This window comes from Canis aureus, chromosome 12 (genome assembly GCF_053574225.1).
Source record: "Canis aureus isolate CA01 chromosome 12, VMU_Caureus_v.1.0, whole genome shotgun sequence".
In the NCBI taxonomy this organism is placed as follows: Eukaryota; Metazoa; Chordata; class Mammalia; order Carnivora; family Canidae; genus Canis; species Canis aureus.
This window is the reverse complement of record NC_135622.1, coordinates 63,869,609-63,888,226: the sequence shown is the minus strand read 5'-3', so window position 1 is coordinate 63,888,226 and position 18,618 is coordinate 63,869,609. Positions and strand designations below refer to the sequence as shown.

The 18,618-nt window shown below is 51.9% G+C and overlaps 1 protein-coding gene across 29 annotated transcripts in view; it reads right to left on the bottom strand.

Annotated features, from left to right (window-relative positions):
* The window catches only part of MYT1L (myelin transcription factor 1 like), a 404,915-nt gene that overhangs the window by 261,432 nt on the left and 124,865 nt on the right, over positions 1–18,618 (bottom strand). For 23 of the 29 annotated variants that reach the window (XM_077844293.1, XM_077844273.1, XM_077844291.1 and 20 more), the window contains one exon: positions 13,734–13,844. The exons of the other annotated variants lie outside the window; for them this stretch is intronic. The gene's annotated coding sequence lies outside the window, so the exon portion shown is untranslated. The remainder of the gene's footprint in view (positions 1–13,733; positions 13,845–18,618) is intronic. 29 annotated transcript variants of the gene reach the window in all.

The window sequence follows — 18,618 nt, the reverse complement described above, 5'->3', positions numbered from 1 at the left end:
CACCAGCAAGCTGCGTGTTCCAGGCTGTCGTCCCTGGGCCGCCGCTCACGAAGCCGGTGGGGGCGCGTCCCGCTGAGCCCTGCGTCTGCCCTCTGGACACGCGTGGGCTCAGAGTGGGAGCCTGCACTCGGCCGGCCACCGTCTTGGCTCCCGCCGCGGTTTATGTCACGTGCACCGGCTCTTTCCTCAGTCACGGCCCCGCTAGCCCCTCTCCTCCCCATGCCACGCACACCGTGCATGCACATAGACACCACAGACATGCAAGCACGTGTGCACACGCACCCCGTGCACACGCACATGCTTGGAAGCCTACGGGAAGGTGTTGCCGTCGACAGGAGGGCCAGGCGGAGGCGGGCGGTGGCTCATGGTCACCTGCTCTTCCCTGGCAGGTGACAGAGACCGGGTTGCCGGGCCTCTGCTCCATGGAAGCGCGGGGGGCGGAGGGTAGCCTGGGCCGCGGGCGGCAAACACAACCAGCCTTGGTGACAGCGTGACCTAACACCGGAGACAGCTTCTTGGGCCACAAACGGGAGCTTGCCCACTCCTGCCTCTTTCCCCGGGATGGAAGGCTTTACCGAGTGGCCGACGCTGGGACGGCGGTGAGCTCCTGCCCCCACGTTGGGCAAGGCCGGGTTGTCTGCCCAGGGAAGTGCTCGGGGACGCCCGGGGCTGTCTGCTTGGTGGTCAGGACCCGTTTGTCCACCTGAACCGAACGCACGCGTGGGCTGTTAGAATCCGGTGCAGACGCTCTTCTGGACACGCTCCATGGTCGCCTGTGATGGCGCCGTGTGGCTCCAACGCTGGCCACTGATCGGCCCATGTCCCCACTGCAAGGGCACTCTCGTGGGGTGCTCAGGTGTGCCCTGGGTGGTGGTGAAGACGTGGACACTCCCTTTAGTCCCTGCATGGCAGGTGTGGCCGGGGATTCTGGCCTGGCTTGCCCCCGCAGACCGTAGGTGCTCTGGGAGCACGGGGGTCACCGCTGGGGCAGGCACGGCGCCCGGGCCAGCACCCACGGACCTGCACACGCGTGCAGGAGGCCAGTGCAGCTGGTCCCTGATGCCAGTGAGGGACCTGCTCTAGCCAGGGGCCACTGGTCATCCCACCCATCGCTGGGGGCTCAAGACCTCCTCTTACAGGGGTGGAAAAGCCTGCAGCCGCCTCCAGATGTTAAAGCCCGGCAATCTCCAGCCCCGTTACCAATTGGATGACCTTTCAAGCCCCTGAAGCTGTACCTGGACAGGTAGGCTTACACCCTTTGTATGACATTGACTGATAACTTGCATGTCTTTCGGGGTGCTCTTCTCTGTGCTCCTTTTTCCCTTCCGTCCTCACTCTCGGGAACATGCAGGAAGTGCTTAGTGGGTGCAGCTGAGGAGCTCAGATGCAGGGGCTCGGGCTCCGGGCTGGGGCCAGGGCTGCACTTCCCAGCTGGGTGACCACGGGTGAGAGGCAACCTGGGATTCCTTGTCGGTAACGCATGTGCCCACAACGCAGCACGCTTGGACCCTCCATCCCGAAGATGCTAGCTCCTATTTTCCCGCCACCCGCATCAGTGTGTACATGAGAGGGACTCCGCAAGCCATGCAAACAGAAGCAAAACCTCACGAGGTACCAGATTTTTGCCGTAATAAAGGTCTTTCCACCTCTTAGAATTTATAATCCTCCCCGGAAGAGAAGGCTATCATCGCGGGGAAAGGGGTAAAGTCAAGGAAGAATTTAGTTTCGTGTACAAAAGGAGTCAAGACTTGAGGAATACTATACCTAATAAATGAAGAAGACACAACAGAGTACATGTGGTCAACCCAGCGACACGGTGGTTCGAGGCAACATGCGCCATGGCCCGAGCATTGGTTCCAACCCCCAGGTGATGAGATTGACGGGTGACTTTCTAATGGAGGGTGAGGCTGGGAGCCTGCACAGCATGGGTGCCCCCCGCCCCACGTGGCATTGCACAGGGGGAGACAGGCTGAGGTGTGCGGTGTAGCCAGGGGCCCCCCACAAACCCACCTCTCGGAGACGCGGGGTTGGAGGGACACTGCAGGGATGAAGCCGGCAGGGGCGAGGCCACGGGACCCTCTACCAGACAAGCGGCTGGTGTCACCACCACCGGGCCCCAGAGGCAGGGGCCGCAGGGAGGAGGGACAGGCTGGGTCTCACATCGCCAAGACGCGCTGTGGACTTTATTTGGATTCTGATTCAAACAAACAGACCATGAAAGTAAATCTGAGGCAATCTGGGAACTTCAGATCCTCAGCAGATATTCGGTGACATTTCAGACTTATTGAAAGGGCCAAAGGGGGGGGGGGTCACGCTTTCACAAAAGAGCCTTATGTTTAAGAAATTCATGCTGAAGTGTTTCCAGGTAAAGTCACCCACTGACTTGAATTGGCTTTGGAGCGATCGTGTTGGGGACACAGGAGGCGTGGGGGCCCAGCAGAGAGAAGCTGGGCCATCCTCGAAGCTCGGGGATAACTCTCAGGGCCCATGAGCCACTGTGTACCTGGTGAGGCTTCCATCGCCAACAACACAAAATACAAAAAATAATCTCTCAAAAAAGAGAAGGATGAATAAGTACATTGGTCGGGGCGCAGGTGACGGGGTTAGAAGCGTGTGTGTGGATAGGGTCACGGGGCCTCTGGTGATGGAGCAGGACCACCAGGAGGTGGGAAGCCCGTATCCCTCCCGTGAGCCCAGCAGATGGGAGCTCACCCGTTCGGGAACAGGCTCGGGGTGGGGGTGGGGAGCAGCTATTCATTAACATGCGTAAGACTACGTGGGGTGTTGGTTAAAAATCTCACATCCAGGCCCCATTCCTAGAGATTCTGAGGCGAGGGTCTTGAGTGGCGATCACAAATCTGCGTGAGAAACATTACCCAGGGTGACTCTCCTGAAGGTGGTCCCGGAACCGCTCCTGAGACACTGTTGGGTGGCGGGTGCCACGTGTCGTTGCAGAGGCGGAACGGTCTACTCGGGGCAGACTCACACTCTCGGGTTCCAGGCTCACAGACTGACGTCCGGGGGGAGAGTCCGTCTGCACGTGTCTGAGGGAGACACGACCTCTGGACCCGATGATTCGGGGTCCCTCCCTGGCAGGCAGGCACGTGGCAACACCAGACGGTGTGCAGGGCACGTGTGTGGGCAGAGCCAGGACAAGGGACGAGGCGTCTGCGTTGGCAGGTGGTCCTCACAGCGGTGGCCTTGCCGAGCGGCCCCGGGAGGTGGTGGGTTCAGGCCGGGCCCTCCAGCTGGCGGGGCTCCACCTCCCACCTTCCCTCCAGGTAAGATGGGGATCCCACATCTGGTTTCCCACCAACAGAACGGGTCGCCCAGCCCCACGCGAGCCGCACACCCGCCAAGGGCCCACTGCTCCCCGGAAGGCCCCAAATTCCAGCTGTGAGTGCCACAGGGTGACGGGGCTGCCCAGCCCGCGCCAGGCCGTGCGGTGAGCGCCAAGTGTGCTCCTCCTGGCTTCCGCTGTCACTGCGCTTCTGGGCTCAGCCGCTCGGTAGCCTGGTGGGTCCGGGCAACCTCGCACGCACGACGGCGGCCTTGCTGATAGCACCCTCGGGGGCCCTGCGTCCGCCCCTCGGGTGGGCGCGGTCTCTGCTTTCCCCCCTTTCTGAGCTCCCAGGCCGGGGCCTCCATATCACCTCGCATGTGCGTGGATGGTGGCTGGGACCGAGCAGCTCAGGTTACAAGTTCTCGTATTTTCCATGAGAGCAAATCATTAGCTGCGAGCTCCTGACAGAGCATTTGAAAGATTTCTAACCGAAATAGGATTTATAGCCCCTGCTTGTTGCGGTGAAAAGCACAAAAACAAAACAAGGCGGACACACAAAATGACCGTGACATCCCCGCTGTCGCCCTTCGGCTCGGGCTGTCAGGAAGTGGCGACCGGGTACCTCGCGGGGTGCACACGAGCGGAAGGCCGGCTCGCTGCTCCTCTCATTTGCGGGGGGACACGGTGCTTCCCTGCCACAGAACCCCACGCGCGGGCCGCTGCCGGGGCGGCCGTGTCCTCGGCGCCATCCCCACGGAAGCGCCACGCTTCTCCGATGTGAGGAGGCACACGTGTGTTTTACGCGTAGTTTTCCGTGGCTCCTGGGAGATGAGTGGGCACCACTAGACCCTCTTGGGGACTGAGGCCACTCGGGGAATGACTTGACTTTACCTTATTTTATCTATTTTGTTTTCACGTGATTATAATGATAATACGATGCTTCTGAGCATTTGAGGCTGAGCAGGGAGGTAGGTTCTGTTTCCTCCCAGAATGAGGCCCAGGCTTCACCTGTGTTGCCCCCGCCCTCCCTCCTCTGTCCCTTCCTGCCTCTCTTCCTCTTTCCTCTCATCCTCCCTTCCTCCCTCCCTCCCTCCCTCCCTTCCCTTTTGCTTTTCCGGGTCTTTGGAAGAAGCTCCGAGGCTACAGTGCCTGGGGCCCTGGGTATCCCGTCTCTTCTGATCTCGTGCCTGGTTTCTGGGGTGCTGTCTGGGTGAGGGGGGCTTGCAGGGCACGGAGCAGGAGCAGGGGGCCCACTCCGCCCCCCAGGCGAGGGTCCCAGCGCCTGACCTCCGGCAGCTGAGGGTCGCCAAGGTGGGTGTTTTCTCTCCCTGCTAACTGGCCTGGAGCCTCGGGGCGCTGTCTCCGGCCCCCCACCCCCAGAAACCCCGACTGACTGACAGTCCCTTCTGTCTAGTGCGTGCCGCTGAGTTACAGGCACTAGGGCGGTGACAAATTTTGAGTTTCACTTTGGATTTCCGAGGACGTGAAGAAAGGTGGGCTTCCCAGCAGGGCCTGCGCGGCTTCCGGGCGGGAGGGGCTCCCTGTCTCCTGGCCGCACCCCTGGCCTGGCCTCTGCGCGGGCCCCCCCCCCCCCCCCCCCCCGGGCACCTGCTCTAATGGAGTTTGTCTCAGCTGCTCAGGTGAGGGCCGCGTGACTGACGGGTGCAGCCGCCTGGAGCCAGGGCTCCCGTGCGGCTCGGCGTGAGCACGCGCCTGGGCTTCGGAAGGTCCCCGTGTGCACGGGCTTCTCGGCCCCGGAAATCGGGGGCGTCGTGCTTGTGGGGGCTGAGCGCGGCCTGGGGTGGGGGGAGCAGGGCGCAGGCGGCTTCACCCCCAGGGCAGACCCTCAGCTAAGTGGGGAAGGGGTTGAGCCCTACTCCCCGCCTGTAACGTCGCACCAGCTTTTAAGGATTTACTTATGAGAGAGCGAGAGAGACAGAGCGGGCGCACAAGGGGGGCGAGGGGAGCCGGGAGGGGGAATCCCAAGCAGACTCTCCCCGCGTGGACCCCGACCCGGGGCTCGATCCCAGGACCCCGAGGTCACGACCTGTGGCTCAGCCGACTGCGCCCCCAGGCGCCCCTCTGTCTGTAACGTCGTAAATGCACGTTCAAGGTTCTGGGGGCAGTAAGGTTACCTTGTGCCTTCACCGACCATGTGACACACGCCTGCTCATACGGGGGACCAGAATCACACACGCGTGCTCACGCTCCCACACACACACGCCGAGACATACACAGCACACTTACATACCACACACAGATACACTATACACACACATGCACACACAGATACACGCATCACACACAGGGATACACACACAAACACACATGTGCACGGATAACACCACACACGCACACCACACACACAGGTACACCCCATGTGCACACACGGATATACACACCACACACAGGGATACACAGACACATGTGTGCACAGATATACCACACAAGCACACCATACATATAACACACACACACATACACACCCCACGTGCACACGCAGATACACACACCACACACACAGGGATACACAGAGACACATATGTTCACAGATAACACCACACACGCACACCACTCATGCATATACACCCCATGTACACATGTAGATACACACACCACACACAGAGATACACACAAACACACGTGTGCACAGGCACACCACGCACACACACACACACACCCCATGTGCACACAGAGATACACACACCACACACACAGGGATACACAGACACACATCTGCACAGATAACACCCCACATGCACACTCACATACACACACCACACATACACACACAGATATACACATCCCATGTGCACACACGGATTCACACACCACACACAGGGATACACAGACACACGTGTGCACAGATACACCACACACGCACACCATACACACACCACACACACATACCTATGTGTACACACAGATACACACACCACACACAGGGATACACAGAGACACACATATACACAGATAACACCACATACGCACACCACACACACACCACACACACACATACACATCCCACGTGCACACACACATACACACACCACACATAGATATACACATCCCATGTGCACACATGGATTCGCACACCACACACACAGGGTGCACAGATACACCACACACGCACACCACACAAACACCCCACATGTACATGCAGATACACCACACACAGGGATGCACACACAGACATACGTGTGCACAGATACATACCACACACGCACACACACATATGCACACCCCATGTGCACACACCACACACACCTGCACATATTTTTCTGAACCATTTGAAAGTGGGCTGCAGACATCAGGACCACTCACACCTAAATCCTCAGCATTCATCCATTAGGGAAAAAGAAAAAACCCACATTTTCCTCCATAACCTAAGTGTAATCTTAACAAAAAAGAAAGTTAACATTGTTTCAGTCACATCATAAAATATACAGTTCCTGTTCACATCTCCTCCCATTACCGGTAACCAGTTCCCTGTGCATCCTCCACCGTCTAAAACGCAACCGAGAGGTCAAGTCGCTGGCCCTTCGTCACCTAGTTTCTCCCACAGCCGCCGCTCTGCCCTCCGTTTGTTCTCATCTAGGGTTATTTCCTGAATGCTATTTTAGAGATACTTTCTTTTAAAAATTTTAAAACTTTAGACTTTAAATGATAACCGTATTCCTGCGTAAGTGCACAAGCAATGATATGAAGTCTGATTTTTAGATTTTGTAAGACACATTTTGGCCGAGAGGATTTTAGGGGAGGAGCTTGGGGAAGCAGGTGAGTCTGTGCTGTCGGGCCCCGGGCCCCGATCTGCTCCTCCCCGGGCCGCTCCCGCCCTCCTGCTTCCCGCCGCGGGTCCCCGCCGCCCCCGCCTCCATCCTTCCCCTGCCTGTGTCTCCTTCCTTCCACTTGCATGCTTCAAACATACATGCAAAAGGAACAAACAAGTAAATAAAAAAAAAAAAAGAGGGCGCCCCCAGACCTGCCTGTTCTGTCTAGTGACTACTCCCATAAACATTTCTATTAGCTTCTGGTCTACCCTTCTAGAATTTTATGCAAATACAAGCAAATATATGTATGTGTGTTCATATTTCTGCTGCTTTTCTGCATCTTGCTTTTTTCTCTAACAAAGTATCCTTGAAATCTTCCTCCATCAGTTCATGGAGCGCTTCCTCATCTCTACACAGCTGCATGGAGAGTGAAGGCACTTTGATTTGAAAAGCAGAAAGCACAGCACAGATGTAAATCAGATTACTTCTGCCTTAATCTTTATGACGAAGCAAGTGTGTCTTGGTTCTTTATGAATAATAACAGCAGTAACTATAATTTAAAGGGCTTGAGCCGTGCGCTGGCCTGGGCTCTGCGTGCTACGTGCATTGTTCTACGGCATCAGCGACGACCCGGTGAAGCGGGAGACGGTCCACCTATTTCACAGGTGAAATCACTGAGGTTCTGGGAGTCGGAGTGGATGACCTCTCCGTGCTGTCAGGGCCGTGTTACGTGTGTGCAGTCACACCTCCCAGCGGTGGCACACCACACACACTTGTCTCCTTGGCTTGCACACACCCCTGCGCCTTCATCTCACCCAGTCCTGCCCTGGCTGAGACCCTCCACGGCCCTGGACTCTCACCAGTCCCCTTCTACCCAGCTCCTGAACCTGCCCTGCACCCTGCATACGTCATCACCAGGGGCAGGTCAGCTCACGTCTCCCCTCCCTTAAACTCACTTGCAATCCCCACCGTCCGCAGCACTTAGCCCGAACTCACAGAGCCCACACCCTTCCCTGCTCCCAGGCCCAGACTCTGGGTCTCCGGAGGCTGGTACCAAGTCTAAAGTATCCATGCATCTTGGACAGGTGGGAAAGCGCTCTGAGCATGGCCCAGCGCTTAGTCCTGCAGCACCCTACCCGCCTTCTCCAGGAATATCTACATTCACCCACTTTGGAGCCTGTGTTCTGTGTGTATGGATGTCTTCCATTTTATTATTTTACACATACCACTTTCATAGCTCTTCTCACAGCATGCAGTTAATTTTTCTTTATTTGGTTTATGTGCACCCCTGCCCATTAAATGGTTAAACATAAACAACTTGCTGGCAGAGTTCCATAATTCCATTTCTCGTGTCTGTAATGCCTGGCATGTAGTTGCCTCAAAAATGTGTTGCATAAATACACAAAATCACACGTTTATGTGACTGAATTTAGAGCCAGCAATTGAACAATTCATTTTATTAAAAAAAAAAAACCCAACAACCCAGGCATCTATTTCCTTTAAATACCAGTTAGCCCTCCTCCCTCCACTCATCCCTGTAAGAAACACAGCACCAGAAGTGCCCAAGACAGCAGGTGGCCTCAGCTTAGTGCACCAGTGTCTGCAGATTTAAGAGTGGGCACTTTGCGGGTGGTGTGGGGCCAGGCGAAGAAAGGTGGAGACTGACCCCTGGTGAGGCTCCCCAACTGACTGGGGGTTTGGTGGGAAAGGCCAAAGGTGGGGCCTGGGCGGGCACACTGTGTTTCATTTAAAGTAGGACTACAGGGACGCCTGGGTGGCTCAGCAGTTGAGCATCTGCCTTCAGCTCAGGCCACGATCCCAGGTCTGGGGATCGAGTCCCACGTTGGGCTCCCTGCGAGGAGCCTGCTTCTCCTTCTGTCTATGTCTCTGCCTCTCTCTCTCTCACTCTCTCTCTGAGTCTCTCATAAATGAATAAATGAAATCTTTAAAAAAAATAAAATAAAATAAAGTAGGACTACAGGCACACGCCAGGAAGGGAGGTGGGAAATAATGACCCAGGGCAACAAGGAAGTTGTCCTGCCAGCTTTGACGCCCCCAGTAAAAAAAGTATGCATGCGTGTGTGTGTATATGAATGTCAGTGTACACATGCATGTGTGTCTGTGTCTATGGGTGCACATCTATGTGTGTATATGTGTAAGCATGTGCCTATGCCTATACCTATGCATTTTAATGTGTGTATATATGTATATGCCTATGTGCATGTGTATATTTGTATATATGTGTGCATGTGTATGTGTACATGCATGTGTGTAAAGATGCACGCGTACGTATATGTGTATATGCATATCCATATGTATGTGTACATGTGTCATGTATAGATAAGTTGGTGTGTGCGTGTGTGTATGTGCATATACACATGCATGTGGGTATATGTGCATATGCTGTGTGCATATATACATGTGTGTATGCACGGGTGTACATCTATATACATGCATATGTGTGCCTATATGTGTGTGCACATGTGCATATGCACATGTGTGTATATGTCAATGTGTGTTTGTATATATTTCATACCTCTCTTACACAAATGTCGGGACACAATACAGAGAGTCCATAGCCTACTTTTCACGCCTAACACCATGTACGAGCAGCCATTCCACATCAGCTCTCTCTGTGTCACAAACATGCTAACAAGCCTTTACACAGCATGGTGACCCACGCATTCGCTGGTGGGGACCAATGTCAGGAGCCCGACACTCACAGTCGGCACTGTCCTAAGATCTGGGAATAGGCACAAGACGCTTCTCCATATCAGGACACCCACGCCCTCAGAACGCCGAGCTGTCATCAGAAACTATGGATGCACGATGCCCAGGTGGAGGGGACGTCCCTGAGCGTGCTGTACCTCACATGTGATGTTGCTGGACTGTCCATGAATCGGCCGCCTGCCAGCTGCGCTCCTGTTCCTAAGAGCTTCTCCCAAGAAATCAGGGAGCCTGGGTCCAACTCAACCCTTTCTAGTGCTGACCCCCAGGCCCCAGAACCAGGGGACTCACAATCTGGAAGGGAATCGAGCACCTCCGTCTAAAATTTAAAGGTAGCCACTGCTCATTTCAAAAGCAGCACAGATCCTTGACATAATAGCCTAGCTTCTGTGACAAGGACTAAGTTGAGCGCTTTATATACTTCACACCTCATTCAACCCTGATAATGCTCCCATGAAGAAGAAACTGTATTATGCCCATTTTACTGATGGGAAGACTGAGGCTCAGATTCCAGGAGCTAAGTGCCTTCTCCAAAGTTGCAGAGTTCGTGTGGTAGAATTAGGATTTGTTCCCCGGTCTGCTCGCCTCCAACCTTTTAACCCACAATTCTGCCCCACATGGATGACATGCGGGACTACAGATCTCTCCTTTCTCAACTACTTAGGGCAACCTGGCTGTACCACGTCCGTGACTTGTGTTTCTACCAATTCCTACCACGCGTTCTCTCCTGTTCTGGTCTATTCTGAAATAATCTATTAATGGTCACAGTGCTGCTTTAGAGCAACACGCATTCTAGCAAATCCTTTCACTGGAAAATACCAGTTAATGTTCTGCATTTTAACTGAGTGATTTATACCACTAATTCAACATCCCAAATAAGATAAGTTTGAGACACACATAAAATAGCCCTTTAAAAAATAATCTATGGCATCATTAAAGTCTTCCTCAAGATTAATCCCTTTATCGAGCTTCTGATGCAAAATCTATTGCGATTTAAAATAATTCTCTTTCGTTTCGGTATTTTACTTCCCATGTTCTCTGTATTTTTGTTGTGGGGTTACAGCGTGCTTGGGAAAACCGACTGGCTGGATCTCATTTTACCAAGCTGCGTGCTGTTGACCCGCCCCGTAGCCGGGGCCTGCACGGCGGCGTTGCCTGTGCATGACGCACACAACATCAGCATCACTGAGCACCTGGTGGCTTATCATGCTTCTGCTGTTGGGCTTTGACACGTAATTTCCCCGTGTGTCCACGTGCGGCAATACCTGCGGGAACTGGTTTTACTTTGACTTTACATCCATACGGTTTCCGGGATGATTTAGAGATATTTTCTGGCCGGCAGGTTGATGTAGGTCTGAAAGTACTAGAAGCTCTTTCTCCTCCCCAAACCTTGCGGGCTGCTTGCGTTCCTCCCTGACTTCTACGGAGGGAACACCTGCGGGCTTTGGCCTTCCTGCAGCTCCTGCCCCAGCTCCGTCCTGACTGCTCGGCCGGCACAGCAGCGGCGGGCCCGTCTGGGGAGCCACATGCCGGCAGGCAGTAGCTTTAGACGCTGTTGTGTGAGTTTGCAAGTAATACAATTTGAAAAGAGACCAAGAGTTATATTCTATTTTCTATTTTCCAAAATTGACCGTGGTTATTTAGGACATCTGAACTTAGATATTTACTATGAATTGGGAAACTACCATTTGTTCGAGGGCCGAATCCACTTGCTGATGCTTTTATCAATAAAGTTTTATTGGGACGCCCATCTGTCCACCTACGGTCCGTGGCTGCTGTCCCACAGCAGAAGGAGTGTTGTACGGGCTTCAGGCACCACCAGGCCCACGACACCTAATATATTTACTATCTGGACCTTTACAGAAAACGTTTGTGACCTCGATCCATGCAATATAATCACTTACACTCTTTCATTATATGGATGGCCATGTGAAGATGTAAACTTTGTTCCTGGAAGCAACTGTTCAAACACATTAGCATTCCCATTTTGGAAGGCTACACTGCTTATTTCAATCCACTGCTTTATTTCCTCACCCAGGGTCTAAAGTATTTATGACATGCACACAGCAAACATATACTGATCATCCCCTCAGGACCAAACGTGAATCTTTAAGAACAAGAGAACAGATAAGAAATATCCAGGAATCGCAGAGGATGCATGTACACATCACTGAGCCTTGCAGAGCTATTCGGTGTTGATGTCATGGGTGTTATCACCAAAGCTCTGCAGGTGAGAGATGTTCATATTTCGTGAAGACTGAACGAAATTCCCTACGTGCAATGCTCCGCGATGAATCACACAAGTACTGGCTGTGCTCTAGGTGTTATTACTGCCACCTGATCGGTCTGGTGGCCCGTGGGGATCGTCAGGGGCCTGCCTCACTCCCCTGACACCTGGGGACCAGGCAACCCCAGGGCCTGCGTGGGTGCTGGCGACAGACATGAGAAGAGGGCAGATGGGCTGGTGAGCGAGAGTCAGAATGGGAGATCAGGGCGGCGGGACCTCGGGGCCTCCCTATCTTCCCTGAAGGAGCTCAACTACCCTCCTTGTCAACATCAGCTGCTACCCTTCCACTGAGAAGCATATTCAAGGCCTGGTCTGTTGGGTGTGAACACGGGTTACTCTTCGAAAACGAATTCATTTTTGTTTCCTTTCGCTAATTCATGGTGAGATTTGTATTTGAACGCTTCAGAGGACGTCGCATTGATAACCATCATTGAAACATGAACATTTAACTCCAAGCCAGAAATGCCAGTTTCCAGTGAATCCACATCTAGAAATTAGGCCCACATAAAATATTCCATTAAACATTCCTTAACTTATGACTAAAACTCCATGGGATTTGACAAAACGAAATAGTCTGTATCGGAGATGCATCTACAACCCAGAAACTTGAACTGACTTGAAAGTCAAGTGGGACTTTAACACTCAAGGCGAATTGGTTTTTAACAACTCCAGGGAAATGATGATTAGACATAGTGTCTTTCCAAAACCAAACTGATGGGTGCAATGGGTTCCTCACGGACAGGGAACAGGGTAGAGCTTAGAAGACAATCGGAACAACTGTGACCTGTTAGGCCAGGTCATAAAGCCCATAAAGACGGCAGCCCCCGCAGGGCTGCAGCACGTGGGAGCAACACCAGCCCCAATTTCCACGTTGGGGTAAGTACTTCTGTCATCAGATGGGCAGATGGGTGGTCAGTAGAAGACGAATTACTATCTCACAGCGAACCTTAAAAGGCACACCAGGGCTTCCCTCATAGGGCGCCCTAGGAGATTGCCGTCCCACCAGAGTCTTCTTATGTTTCTCCACCAAAGTAACGTGTGTGAGATGGACTCCCGAGTGTGGGCACGGAGACGATAACACCAGAACTTTTGACGTCAGTTCCTTGTACGCATTCAGAAGCCAGGACTTCACAGACGTGAGATGTCCCTCCCATCACTATCCTGTCAACCTCCAACTTATGAGATTCCCTAAAAAACCATGTGCGGCCCGGGCAGCAATCGCTGCCTCTGCGCCGACCCCGACCCCCAACTTTCCAAACCATAATCCATCATCTTCACAACACACTTCTGCAGCAAGTGTGGATTTTCTGGCAATGATTCAACATGAAGCGCTCCCATCTGAGGGTCCCAGCATCACCTCCTCCCCCCCAGCAACCCCCAGGACACCTCACGGTGCCCAGAAGGAGGCACCGCCGGTCCCACTCGATACAGTTGTAGTGGCGGGATCAGCACACGCATCATCTAACTGCAAGTGGCTCTTTTCAGCATGAATTGTCTGCTGGGGGGGTGATGCACCACAAAACTTTTAACTGCCCCCCCCGACCCCCCGACCCCAGACGCCAGGAAACACCGGGAAGCTGGGGAGAGTAGTGATCTGGAGCAGCCAATGGAGAGGACCCAGGGCACAGGGCCCCCATCCACGTCCCCAGAGCGGTCGCGGCGGTACCTGCACTAGGTTGCCCGGGGTGCTCCTTGGATCCGATCTGCTCCCTCAGTAGGTCAGAGTTGGAGATGGCCGTTCAACGTGACTTCACCAATTCTCCCTTGGGTTCATTTTCTGAGGACAGAACAACAACAGGGCGGGATCACTAACTGGAGAGGAGGGGCTGACGGGCGCTCGCTCCTTTGTGCGGCTGCACACGTGAGGGAGCTCCAGTTAAAGTACACAACTGCTGGCGAGGACGTGTGTAAAGGATGCGACCGGGAAGCTCTGATAGGCAAGGGCACGGCGGGCAAGCAGGAGGTGCTTTTAAACATTTAGTTAAGTCGCTTCGAAACCCAAGATTGTCAACATTTTAAATACGTGTCTAGGTTTGAAGGTAAAACTAAGCGCACTTCATACTTAGATTGACCGCTTACCCGCCAGTTTCTTTTTTTTTTTTTTTTTAATTTATTTATGATAGTCACAGAGAGAGAGAGAGAGGCAGAGACACAGGCAGAGGGAGAAGCAGGCTCCATGCACCGGGAGCCCGACGTGGGATTCGATCCTGGGTCTCCAGGATCGCGCCCTGGGCCAAAGGCAGGCGCCAAACCGCTGCACCACCCAGGGATCCCAACCCGCCAGTTTCTAAGAGTATTGCCTTTTTAACACTCGGATGCAATTAGGAAACAACTTAATAAGTGAGAAATATTTTAGAAGTGTAACTATTTCTTGGAAATAATGTTGATTTCACTCCTAACAGAACACAGCCCTGTTGATGACGAGGGTTTTTCTAGATGTCAACTCAGTTTTATTTCAGGGGAAGAATAACAAAAGACATTATCTTCATTAATGCAAATTTTGAATTTATTAACTCCCCATCCGGATTTTCTGCAATGTCGTCTCAGGATTAGGAATTATTGACTATTCTAATTGGAAAAGAAACTATCCAGATCGTTTCAAACTGTACTGCCAAAGAGAGAATTTATTTTTATTTATTTATTTATTTATTTATTTATTTATTTATAAAAAGAAGGACACAGAATATCAGAAAGTGGAGAGAGCGAGGTGTCTCAGTTTTAAAGCTATTGTTTCTGGTGCAAACCTCCAAATTCAGAGAAGCTCATTAAATCGAGTCTATGGCAATAACAGAGAAGTGTTAATGGGCAGCAGTGAAGTGTGTCAGGCAAATGAAGAGACCCCGAGGGCTCCGCGCTGTTTACCATCAGCTACATTCTGCAGCATTACCATAAATCCTCTAAAAGATACTGTACTTCATTCCTGCGGGTTACCTCACAATGAAGGAGGCGTTCAGCATGCTCGGCAAGTGGGATTTGAAATAAGGAAACACGCGATTTCCTAGGAAATGCACAGGCAGCCTGTAAACTGCAGCCATAACGCATGTTATCATTTTCCCTAATAAGAATTTACCAAAACAAACACATAAAGAATAATTTGAAGAATAGGCACATGGAGCTAGAAAGGTTTTTAAGTTAGCCAGAAAAAAAAAAATCAAGGTTGAAAAATAAAAATTAAAAAATGAGAGTTAGTGTATTTTTCGGTGTATCGAACTCAAGAATTATTAGTTCGGAGTTCTTTTGTAACATTTTAGAATGTTTTAAGCTTTTAATACAAATTATGGCTTGTGGTTTTCACTCATAGCAGTTCGTGGCCATCTCTACTGGAAAATCTTGGAGAACAGTGTGTTTTATGGTCTCCTGACTGCCAATCCTCAGCACACACACACACACACACACAGACATGCACGCTCACACACATGCCCACATGCATGCACCCACATGTGCACATAATGCAAATGCAGGAAATTCTTCTCAACACAAACTGTTCTCTCACGTGCAGTATGGTTTGCAAAGTTAACTGTTACTAGGACTGAGCACGTGTCCCCAAACCTCCTCGCACCAGACGTAACACCTTCAGACCGTTTGGGACCAACGCCCGTGCCCCCTGTGTCCTCTGCCCCGCGCTCTGGTCACTAGCGCTCAGCGTTCAGACCCCCAGCCTCTCAGGGCGATGGCGTGCGCGCGGGCACTCAGCAGCGGGACCCTGATGGAGACAACCGCATGCTCAGTGGACGTCGCGACCCAGCCTCCGCTATGTTCTTAAAACCCACACCTGCTCTTCCCACCAGATGCTACCTAGAAGCTTGATATTATTGGTTTTGAAATCATAATAAAATGGTTTAAAAATTTAATATTATTTCCATGAAATATTAGTGAGCATGTGGATTGTCATGCTTGTGTACTATTTCTGGATGAGCAAAAGCCATCTCAGTTAATATTGGTGTGAGGATTTGGGGGTCGTTGAACCTCTTTGAATTCAGGTTCTTGCCCAGACGATGATAGGAACTGGGATAAAAATGAAAAGTATTTCCTTTAACTCCCCAAACCCTAGACACCTGCTGCCACCCTGCCTTGCTATGGCACTCGATATAAATTCCTGGCCGGTGAACCTTTTGCACAAGAAGCACGCTATTCCTGTTTTGCGTATTCCCTAAGTTTCTTCGTAGAGGGGCACATGGTCTACGCCTTTGAATGTCAGCTAAGTGGCAGCAGGAATCGCCCTACAAATGCCCCTCTGCCTGGAAGTGCTTCTGCTGCAGGAGGCCCCAACCACAGGGGGCCCGTGGGCTCTGACCTCTTGCCCAGGTGCACCTGCCCTCCCCCACAACCTCCCCAGCAGGGGCCAGTCCCTCGGGTTTGGGTGTCCTGTCCCTGCGTCACTGCTTTCCTGAGGCTTCTTAATGTCACAGAGACCTTCCGATTAACTCAACTGTGTGTAACTGATACAGGCAGGTGTCTCTTTGGCAATCTGAGTCACTGTTACGGGATTCTCTACCAGAGGAAATGTCTCTTGCCTTTTTTTCCTCCCTAAAAGTTCTATATGAGATTGGTTAAAAAATGAGGGACATGTTTTGACAGTGCTCCGGTTCAGACTTACAACACTGAACAATAGGAACCAGACAATGCCTCATAAGGCAGTCAGAGGTAGATCTTCGCGTAAGCAGACGCAGAGGCTCAGGTGAGTCTCCAGAAATGAATCCAAAGGCCCACGATCTGGTTTTGTTTGTTCTCCTGGATTCGTGCTCAATACCCTCTGAACGCGTAAACCTGATGTCCCCGAAAGGTCTTCCGTGTACTTGAGCGTGAGGAGAGCAGCGCGCTGTAGTGGCCGGAGGCGAGTGTGGGCCTGGCCCGGCGGACCCTCCCTGCGGCTGCCCGGGGACCTGGCGCCCTCCTGCTCGGGGGCTGCCTCGTCGGCACCTGTTCACAGACTGAGATCCCACCACCCAGGGGCGGCCTTGAGATGAACACACTGCCTGGACCTAGTAGGCTCTCCATCGATCCTTCCTGCTTGGACAGAGGACTGTTTGCCTCTGTGCCAAATCCAAGATATTTTAGTAAATCCACTCCCCTGCTTGTATCCTTGGTCTTAGAATATGCTCAGCTTCTAGCTGGCTATGCAATTTAGAACATGTCCACTCTTCAGCTTTTCAGAGAAAAACAAGAGATCACGGTCAGAAGACAAAGATGGTGAGGAAGGTAAGGCAAGAGCACATGGCCGAGTCAGTGCGTGGACCAGGGTCTCTCCGGATGAAATGATAGGACATCAGAAGAAATCCTCCTCCTCTTCATTTTTAAATACTGATGCACTTCTTCATCTAAACCATTGCGTATTTGCCCCAAACCTCCAACACTTTGAGCGTTGCCAGTGTTGAGTGTTGAGAAGTAAGAAGGTCCCGCTCTACCTCGTGCACAACCTTAGTATCTCCTGTTGATCCTCCATGCAATGCACCCCGCGGAATATGGCCCCCATGGAACCCTCTTGGCGCAGGACCACTGATTCCAGCACATGAACAAGCGACACAGGAGGATTTCACTAAATGCAGTTTGTAATTTAGATGCAAGACATCGCGTGCATGGTCTGTCTCCAGCCATCTCCTGATTACCAGCCCTTCCCGTGCTTACCCCCATATCTGAAGTCACCACCTCACTGGTTCTCAAAACTAACACTGCAAGGGAAACTGCTTTCCCACTGTGGGCTTTTAGCGAGAGCTGTGGGGCCCTGGCGCTGAGGACAGGTTACTGGCAGGTACACCTGTCTGCGACTGTGGTGACAGGCAGAGAGCAGGACTCACACAGGCTTGCGCGGCAGTGACGGGAACACCTTGCCCTGTGGAATTTGCAGTGTGTGTGACAGTCTAAGACGTGAGTACCCTAGCCTGACAAGTACAGCTCCCAGTAGCCGCCAAACACGGCTCAGTCACATCTGTACACAGACACGTGTGTAACCGTTCAATGCAGTATTGCGTATAATTAAAAACAGAAAACTCTCTATGGTGGTCTGGTTAGAGTATGACACATAAACGATCTAGGATTGGTCTGTGTGGTTGACAGGGCCAGCGAGATGCAGAGCAGAGTGGGAACAGGACGGTACAGGGCAGCATGTGCAGTGACCCCACCTGTGCACACCTGTGCCAACCAGTGACCTGATGCTATGCTTCACATTGACAGGTGCACACATATCAATGTGCTGAAGAACATTTGGAATGGGTACGTACCCATCGCTGACAGGGATCATCCTGGGAAAGAAGTGGAATTTTTGAGGACTAAGAAAGATTTTCACTTTTTATCTAACATGCTTCTAGTTGTTTAATAGTTTATTGCAAAGCAAACTCATGCAACGTTCATGTAACCAAAAAAAAAAAAAAGCCTAAAAATATAATTTCTTATATCTATTGCTATTTTCAAAAGTTACGTATCAATTACTATAAAGAATGATTAATAAATTCAAGTTAGAAAACTATACTTCCAAGGTCACATAATCATTACACGCAACTTGAACTCCCCCCAGAACAAACCATTCGCTGTTTCCCACTGTATTTGTAACTGGT